Raw genomic sequence first — 7,807 nt, 5'->3', positions numbered from 1 at the left:
CCTCATACTCCTCCTGGCGCAGTGGTGCGGCGGTTAAGCGATCCACCACTGCCCTACGATGGCAGGCGCTTCCATGTTCTTGAGCCTTGTGCGCTATAGGTTGCTCTTTCCGAGCAACCAATAGTTAATTTAACTACCACCTGCCACGGTAGGCAGTTTGCTAACAATCTGGTTGGCAGGCTGTGAGGACGCTGTAAGGTCACGAGACCTCCCAGGCCCACCAGCCTCCATGGTTGCTTTCTGGGCACCATCTGCCGGACCAATGCCCGTGATTTTAGAGCGTGAGACTACTTCTCGCGTTTTGTAACCCTGGGTAATGCGTTATAATGGCAAATCGTAACCTAGTGATTGCCGCGGTAACCGACGTGGTTACGTAATGGAATAAAATAAGAGATAAAGAAAGTTTATTGAAAAACACGAATACGTAGCTTACAAGGATTCAAATAAGAGTCGAGCAAACAGAGGACACGGGGCATGCAGAGGTAGTGCGGTACAGGAGGAAAAAGTCTCGAAATCAAAAATCACAACTTTGTGCAAGCAGATCTTATGGACTTCATTCATACATTTTGAAGGAAAGAAAATGAAATAAACTCCCGCGGGAGCCCCGGCCACAGAGCATATTGAATTCTGCGCAGTCAATGGTCCTTTGAGCTCTCACATAAACAAGGAGAGACGCAGGCCTGTGACTTCACAAGCCAAACAAGATTAGCTGTAAAAACCTACAGGGCAATTGAGAGAAAGGGTTCGCCTAAAGTGTAGCAAATGCATAGATTAATATCTTGCCCCTAGTGACACGGCACCCTTCCTGAGTTTGATGTGTGGCATCAACCACCTGCGGAGGAAGCTTTGCTCTCCAAGGGTAAGGAGTTGGCTATCTAGGTAGCCCCATAAAATCACCGAGAGATGGACGTGCTAGCATCAGGAACATGAGCCGACGTGGTTGGCGCAATTATACGGCAGCATTCCTGTTTTTCCAAAGGATCAGACCGATGAGCCGCGTCAAGAGGCTCGAACTTCCCGCGCGGTTTTTTAGCGATAGCTACAATACGCCAGCCACTTCGCGAGGTCAGCGTGGCACCACTGGTCTGCCAGCTGTGCGCATGCGCAGTGACGTCATAGCCCGCAGCTGGTGTGCTCGCCGCTGTGCCGACGGCAGAGCAGACACCGGCGGCCTCGTCAGTTGTGCGCATGCGCGGAGTGAGGACAGAGCACGCAGCTGGTGTGCGCGCCGCGCGCGTACATTATGCTAGCATTGCTAGCTAGCATTATGCTGGCATTTAATATCTGATTTAATATCTGCTACGGGTCCCATTTGGGCCCAAGATATTAAACTCATTTTTGGAAATGTGGCGGAGTGCTTGAAGCTTGCTTCACCTCTGCCACAGGTTGGCCTGGTATTGCATTGCCTCCGGTATCGGCCTGGGGCATAAAAGCGCGCGTCTTTTCTTTCACTTTTTGCTCTCCTATCTTTAACTCTCCTACTTTCAGCACGTGGCAGCGATTGTGGCTCAACTAGAGCTAGTGGGCAGGCCTGTGCACTTTCCTCTACATTTTTCCTGACAACAACAGCAAGCAAGCAAGCGGCGCTATGGCTGCCGTGGCAGCTGCCGGCGGCGTGGCGCGCCGGCGAAAGCGAGTGGGGGAGGAGTGGAGAGGGGGAGAGGGTGAATCCATGTCTAGGGACGAAGATGGAAAAGGAACTCCAAGCTAAACACAGCGGCGAAAGACTGACTTTGCAATTCGACTGAGCGAGTTGCACTCGGCCAGCTGTAGCTATCGCGTAACTCCAGGTTTAACCAGAGCTAAACAACAGCTATTTATTTTTCCTTCGCGCGACACAGGGATGGAAAAAGCGCGTGAATCTAAACGGCTCAGTGTGCTAGCCACAACACACTCTTCAAGGATATTTGTTTGTGCCTCAGCCTGAGCACAGTTCATGCAGCGCGAGTCTGGAACCAAGCGCCAGGAGTGGAGCCTGTCTTTGGTGGGGAGCATGCCCCACTCGGCGCGCCACCGGAAGTCCCTCTCCGCGTGCGGTAGGTTGCTACAAAGGGCGTCCGCCGATTTCGGGTCAGGCGCGCCCGTCTGCCGAATGCCCGGCGGTGAATCAGAGAAACAGAGGGCCGCACGAAGTCTGGATGCACTCATGGCGCGTCAAGCCCCACCCGGAAACATCTCTTCCCGAAGCGGCGTAGAAGGCAAGAGGAGTGAGCGCCGTTGGTGCGCTGATGCCGAGACCGCGCGGTACCAGGACCCGCCACCTACTTCCGAGCCTGTACAGCAGTAAAGGCGGCCCCACATAGTCCAACTGGTCCACAAGTTCTGCTGTCCATTTTACGCCCGGCGCCCGGCAAAAAGTATTAGACCGATTTCACAAAGCGCACTGCGCCTGCATGCGCTTACCGGAAGCGACCAAGCCGCCATCTTACCTACAGTCCTTCTCCGCGCCACCTGTGCAGCAGCCCGAGTCATTAGTGCTTTGAAGCGCTTTTGATTTGCTTGCAGTAGCTTTCCTTAGCGGTATTTAACACATTTTGCTAAAGGAACCCGATGCGGGTGCACATCTAAGATGGTAGCAGCTGTTTCGACGCGGGCAGCTCGTGTGCGCAGCATGGCCGCTGCAGTTGTCAGCTTGCAGTGGTGCAGGTCTTGATCAAAACCCGCTTGCCCCACATTCCCGTGATCTACCAGACCAACTTTGTTGCGCATGCCGATACAAGCGTTTTAACCTGTTCAGACGATGTTCGTGTTTCTGGCCACTTTATTTCCCGGTAATTTCCCGACTGTCAATATGGCAGATACGTCACGATTTTTGTCTACTTTTTCGCTTGTGCTTCTTTACTTAAAAAATAAATGAAAGACACTTAGTTTTTCTTTTTATTTTAGCGACAACCTTGTTATACCGAATAAGCAGAGTTTTAACGTCATGTTTTACTGAATTCTCTGTGATATTATACAGAACGAGCCCAATCTAAAGCATGAGTTTCCTTCCGGCCGCCGGCGAGTGCACTCGCCGGCGGCCGGGGTCTCTCACCAGGCCCTTTGTTCTCGCCCGTCGGCGTCCTCCGAGGCCCTCGCTTCCACTACGCGCGCCCTACTTCGGCCCGCTACCTTGGATTACTCAAGAAACCCAAGAAACCTTGCTGCGCCTCATATTCTGTGGTCCTACATCAGCTAAACTCCTACGCCCCTGCACTGCAGCGGTTTACCCAGCAGACTTTCCCTCCTCCTTCGAACGGTTTACCACGGTGCTGTGTCCGCGTGTGTCTGCTGCTCGGACATCTCCCTGTGGATTCTGGACGAACGGGGACTTTTTCGCGCGCACCTCGTGTGCCTGCTTTCCCCTCCTGCCTCAATGGCAACTTTGTCCTTCGGGGCTTCCTAATACCCTCTTTCCCTCGCGCCATTCTGGCCCGCTCTCATTCTCCTGCCTTCACAGCACTCCTTTGCGAGTAATTTCTACTCCCCCTACCCGCGCGCCTCTCCGGCCCGCTTTCCTCACTCGGGCGCTACTTATGCCCCCTTATTGCGGTTTTTTCCCGCATTCCACTTTCACGGCTTCTTATTCAGTCGTCCTCCTTTTCTAATCTCAATTCTGCCCCTCTGTGGCTATAGCGTGCGGGCAGTCCGCTTTTCGGCGCATTTTCCGGGCGTTCTCGTTGTTGCGCGTGCGCCCAGGGGTTGGCCGCAGTTGACGGCACACACGGGGTGCGTGCACGCGTACTTCGCTATCTAAGGGCGGTAGTCTGCGTTGTCGCGTTCGCGATGGGAAGCCCCCGGACTCATCCGCTTCTGCCGCCACCGCTTCGCTCCGTCGGGCGCCTCGCTGCACTTGCCCTCCCGGTCCGTTCGCCACGCTGCGATTCTGTTCGCGCGCTCTTTTCGCACGGGGCTATACTCCCTTGTAGATTTCCTCGCTCCCTTTCTTCAGTGCGCGCAACTACACTGCCCGCCATCCGCCCACGTGGTACTCCCAAATTTTCCTGCCGTCAAGGCATTCCCTGCGGGTGTTCACACCTCGCCCTTTTCGGCGCGCCTCAACGGCCCGCTTTTTCTTTGTGTCCATCAGACCCCCACCCTTCGAGCGCACTTCGTGCCCTCTAATTTCTCTTTTGCGCCTCTCTTGTTGCATTTCCTTGTAAAACTTACGTCCGCCCTCTAAGGCATTCCCTACTCGAGCGAACCGCCCATCTGCTCGTATTGTGGGTTTTCTCGTGGTGGCGTGGGCTCCACGGGGTTGGCCGCACTTGTCAGCAAACACGGGGTGCATTGACACGCCTACACTATCTATGGGCGGCAGTCTGCGTTGTCGTGTTCATGGGCAGGGACCCCCGGACTCATCCGCTTCTGCCGCCACCGCTTCGCCCCTTCGGGCGCCTTGTTTCCCGTGGCCTCCCGCTCTCTTGCCGTCGGGCTGGTTCGCTCGCCACCCCTTCCCGCCTTGGGTCGACTTTGTATCTCTTTACGGGCATTCCATGCCCCCATCCCCTTCGCGGCATCCTACTTCTTCCTTTGCGCGCAAATTCCTTGCCCGCCATCTGCTTATGCGGTACACCACCATTCAGGTGCCTCCCCATTGGCCCAGAAGCCTGCGCCTCCCTGCGGTCCGCGCGCCTCAAGCCACGCCCCCCGCGAGCTCAGTCGGCTCCATCACCCAGCCGAGTGCGCATCGGCGCTCTGCTCTCGGCTCGGCCTCCCTTCCCTGCTCGACTGCGGGAATTGCGACTTCCTCTCGGCGAGCACGTACCCCTCTATTTCTACGCTCTTTCCTTTACCTTCCCCCTCCCCCAGCGCGGCGCAGCGACCATTGCCTCGTTCCAGAGAGAAATTACTGGACGCGTCGCGTGGCCCCAACTTTCTATTTTTCCTTCCTTCAATAACATCCCCCCCCCCAAACTAAAGCGTATATACCGGTTATAATTATCCGTGAATAGTCAGTTGTATTCCTGGCAGCTCAAATGAGGGGAACAAAATTTATGCTTTACATTTGTTTTACTCTGTATTAGTCACTCAATACCGCAATTGAATCAGACAGCGTTGTTTTGGGACAAGTCGTTCAGCAGTGCGTCACTGCATGCATTTCAGCTGCGTTTGGTAATGGGGCGCGAAAGGTTGATATTTGGTTTTTTAGGCTACTTAAAACATACCGCTCATCTGTATGTTTAGGTGAGCTTTTATTATACGCGTAGAGTACATGAACAAAAATCGTATTTTGAAGTATTTTGAATGCGCGGCGTTTCGACTGAAAAGTGATTGGTAATCTTGCCTCCATGTTCGTTTCATGAAGCTTCATGAAGTGCCGCGAAGGTGAAACTGACCTTCCCTAACATTAAAGCTCCTTCAGAAGAACTTGACGGCAAATAAAAGGCTCTTCTACACCTAGCGCCACGCTTAGTATATGAAAATTCTCGTGGTCCTAACTTTCACTGATCTCGAGGGACTAGAAGCTAAACACTGGCTGCCTCTCTGACCGTTTTCAACACGCTCCTTGTGTTGACCATTCTTTCCTTTATGGCTACAAGAAATCCAGTGCGTCTGAATAAAAAATGCAAAAAGATACTATCACTTCGTGGAGAAGAGTGCTCAGTCTTGCTGAATTGATGACCAGCACACAACACAACATGTTCACAAACACGCAACTACAGCCACTCATTCAGTCTTCCTTGAACAGCAACTGCAGACGCCTCGGATTTTTCTGGGTGAATTGCGTGATGACACGGGTGATAAAGTCGGTATGGTTTAGTTTAGGGGGTTTAACGTCCCAAAGCGACTCGAGCTATGAGGGACGCCGTAGTGAAGGGCTCCGGAGATTTCGACCACCTGGGGTTCTTTAACGTGCACTGACATTGCACAGTACACGGGCCTCTAGAATTTCGCCTCCATCGAAATTCAACCACCGCGGCCGGGATCGAAAACGCGTCTTTCGGGTCAGCAGTACAGCACCGTAGCCACTCAGCCACCGCGGCGGCTACGGGTGATAAAGTCATTTCTGTGCTTCATTACACGCTATCGGTGCACGCTCATCCGACAAAGGCCGTCCAGCCTGTTGTTTGTCATCGTTGAGCGTAGCCAGGTTTTCACTCTCCTCATTGTCCTGAAGGAGCGCTCGACCGTACATTCAGTACTGGCAAAGCCAGGGCCACCTCAATGGCTTTTGCAACACCGGGTAATAATGTCTTTACCTGATGTAGAAGCTCGCAGTAAGTTATTTCTGATGGCTCCCCAGTTTTGTTGCACCACATCTCGTACCAAGAGATGGCATCTTCCTTGAAGTTGTCGATGCCGTAAAAGCATTGGAGTTCTTCGGCGAGGGCAGCGAACTCAACATGGCTCAAGTGCTTCATTTTTAATGGATGCAGCTGGAGAAGTTTGAAGCTTCTCTCATTGCTTTCAGAAAAGCGGCGAGCTAAATAAGCAGTGAGTGAGTCCAAGTATGGCACATATATTGCCGCACGCTAGTATTCCTCCGGCGACTGAAAACCGTAGTTCTCTCGGTGGGCCTGACGAGAGACTTGTATTGGTACAGGTATCACCACATTTAAGTGATTGGCTGCCTCCCTTGCTGCATTCATGATGCAAGATAACTCTACAGCGTTTGTCCGGTGGCCGCGAAAAATACGTTGCAGCTCAGTGATGTGGTCATGCACAGAATGGGAGCCCATGGATACACCTTGCAGAACGTTCGTAACTGGTTCGAGCCGAGCGCTGTACTTTCCTACAGTGTGCAAGAAGACGATGAAAGATGAGATTTTGTTGCGCAGTAGAGGATGTGAGCTCGTTGTCTAGTTACAGCGTTCGAGCATGATTCCGTTGACGCGAGCCTCTCCAGTGCCGGAAATGCATAAAGATAGGACACGTGAGTAGTGTGGGCAATTTGCCCATCGTGTGCCCGCGGTGTACCCAGCCACAAAGACACGATTCTTGCCGGGCCACAGTTATTACGTGTGCCAATTGCCGCGGCCGTCATGACGCTGCCTCAAAAGATTGTCCTCGCCTGACAAGGGAAAGTGCGACACTCTAACAAATGACGAGACAATTCCAGACACAGAGAAGCTGCCGCTAAGGTGCGACGACGTCGTCGCCCTCGTCACAGACCTTCTAAAATTGTAACGAGCATTGGAAAGGATCTTCCAAGAATTTCCGCAACTTGTCCTGCCCCTCCGCATAATAATTTAAGGATTGGGAGCAATATGACTGGCAAGATACAGACGGCTGTCGCAGACGGGCCTTGGCTATCCCTGCCTGAGCTACACAGACCCGCAGTGACCAAGCAGGTATTGCGAACTCAGAGTCCCAAGACCATTGCTAATCAAGCACAAATCACAACTCCGGTCCAAGACCGGGACCGGCAAGTGACTTGCCATCGCTACCGAAGCACCCACCCCGGCACCGCGCACCCAGTGTGTTGAGCCTACTGCTGCTGGTCGGGTAGTAGATCAGCAACCGGACCAGGTCGCAGACGAGCAAGTGATTGCAATGCTAAAGCCAATCGTGAATGCCATGCGTGTGCTGCTTTCCAGCATGCACATGCCAGCTGCACATAATGCACTGCAGATGCTGTATTTGTTGAATCCAGTGCTTGCAGTTGTCCAATAGCTGGCACAACGCATCCTCCAGCCTCATCCTTCAGAGAATAATTCCGATGCTTACGTTGTCATCAACATTATCAGCTTCAACGGCCAGCAGCCTATCTTGAGACTGAAACGTGAGCGCTGCCTTGTGGTGGAGGGCCCTCGATCAGTTAATTCCACTCAGGTCGCAGCAGTCGGCAGCCGTCAAGGTGTGCTGGTTACATCTGCGGCGGCCT

At 53.1% G+C, this 7,807-nt stretch overlaps 1 pseudogene; it reads left to right on the top strand.

Moving 5' to 3' along the window:
* Positions 1 to 1,251: 1,251 nt before the first annotated feature.
* On the top strand, positions 1,252 to 1,428 carry LOC144116626 (U2 spliceosomal RNA; annotated as a pseudogene).
* The last annotated feature ends 6,379 nt before the right edge of the window (positions 1,429 to 7,807 follow it).

Source organism: Amblyomma americanum, chromosome 1, assembly GCF_052857255.1.
Source record: "Amblyomma americanum isolate KBUSLIRL-KWMA chromosome 1, ASM5285725v1, whole genome shotgun sequence".
In the NCBI taxonomy this organism is placed as follows: domain Eukaryota; kingdom Metazoa; phylum Arthropoda; class Arachnida; order Ixodida; family Ixodidae; genus Amblyomma; species Amblyomma americanum.
The sequence above is the reverse complement of the archived record's forward strand: the minus strand, read 5'-3'. Positions and strand labels throughout refer to the sequence as shown.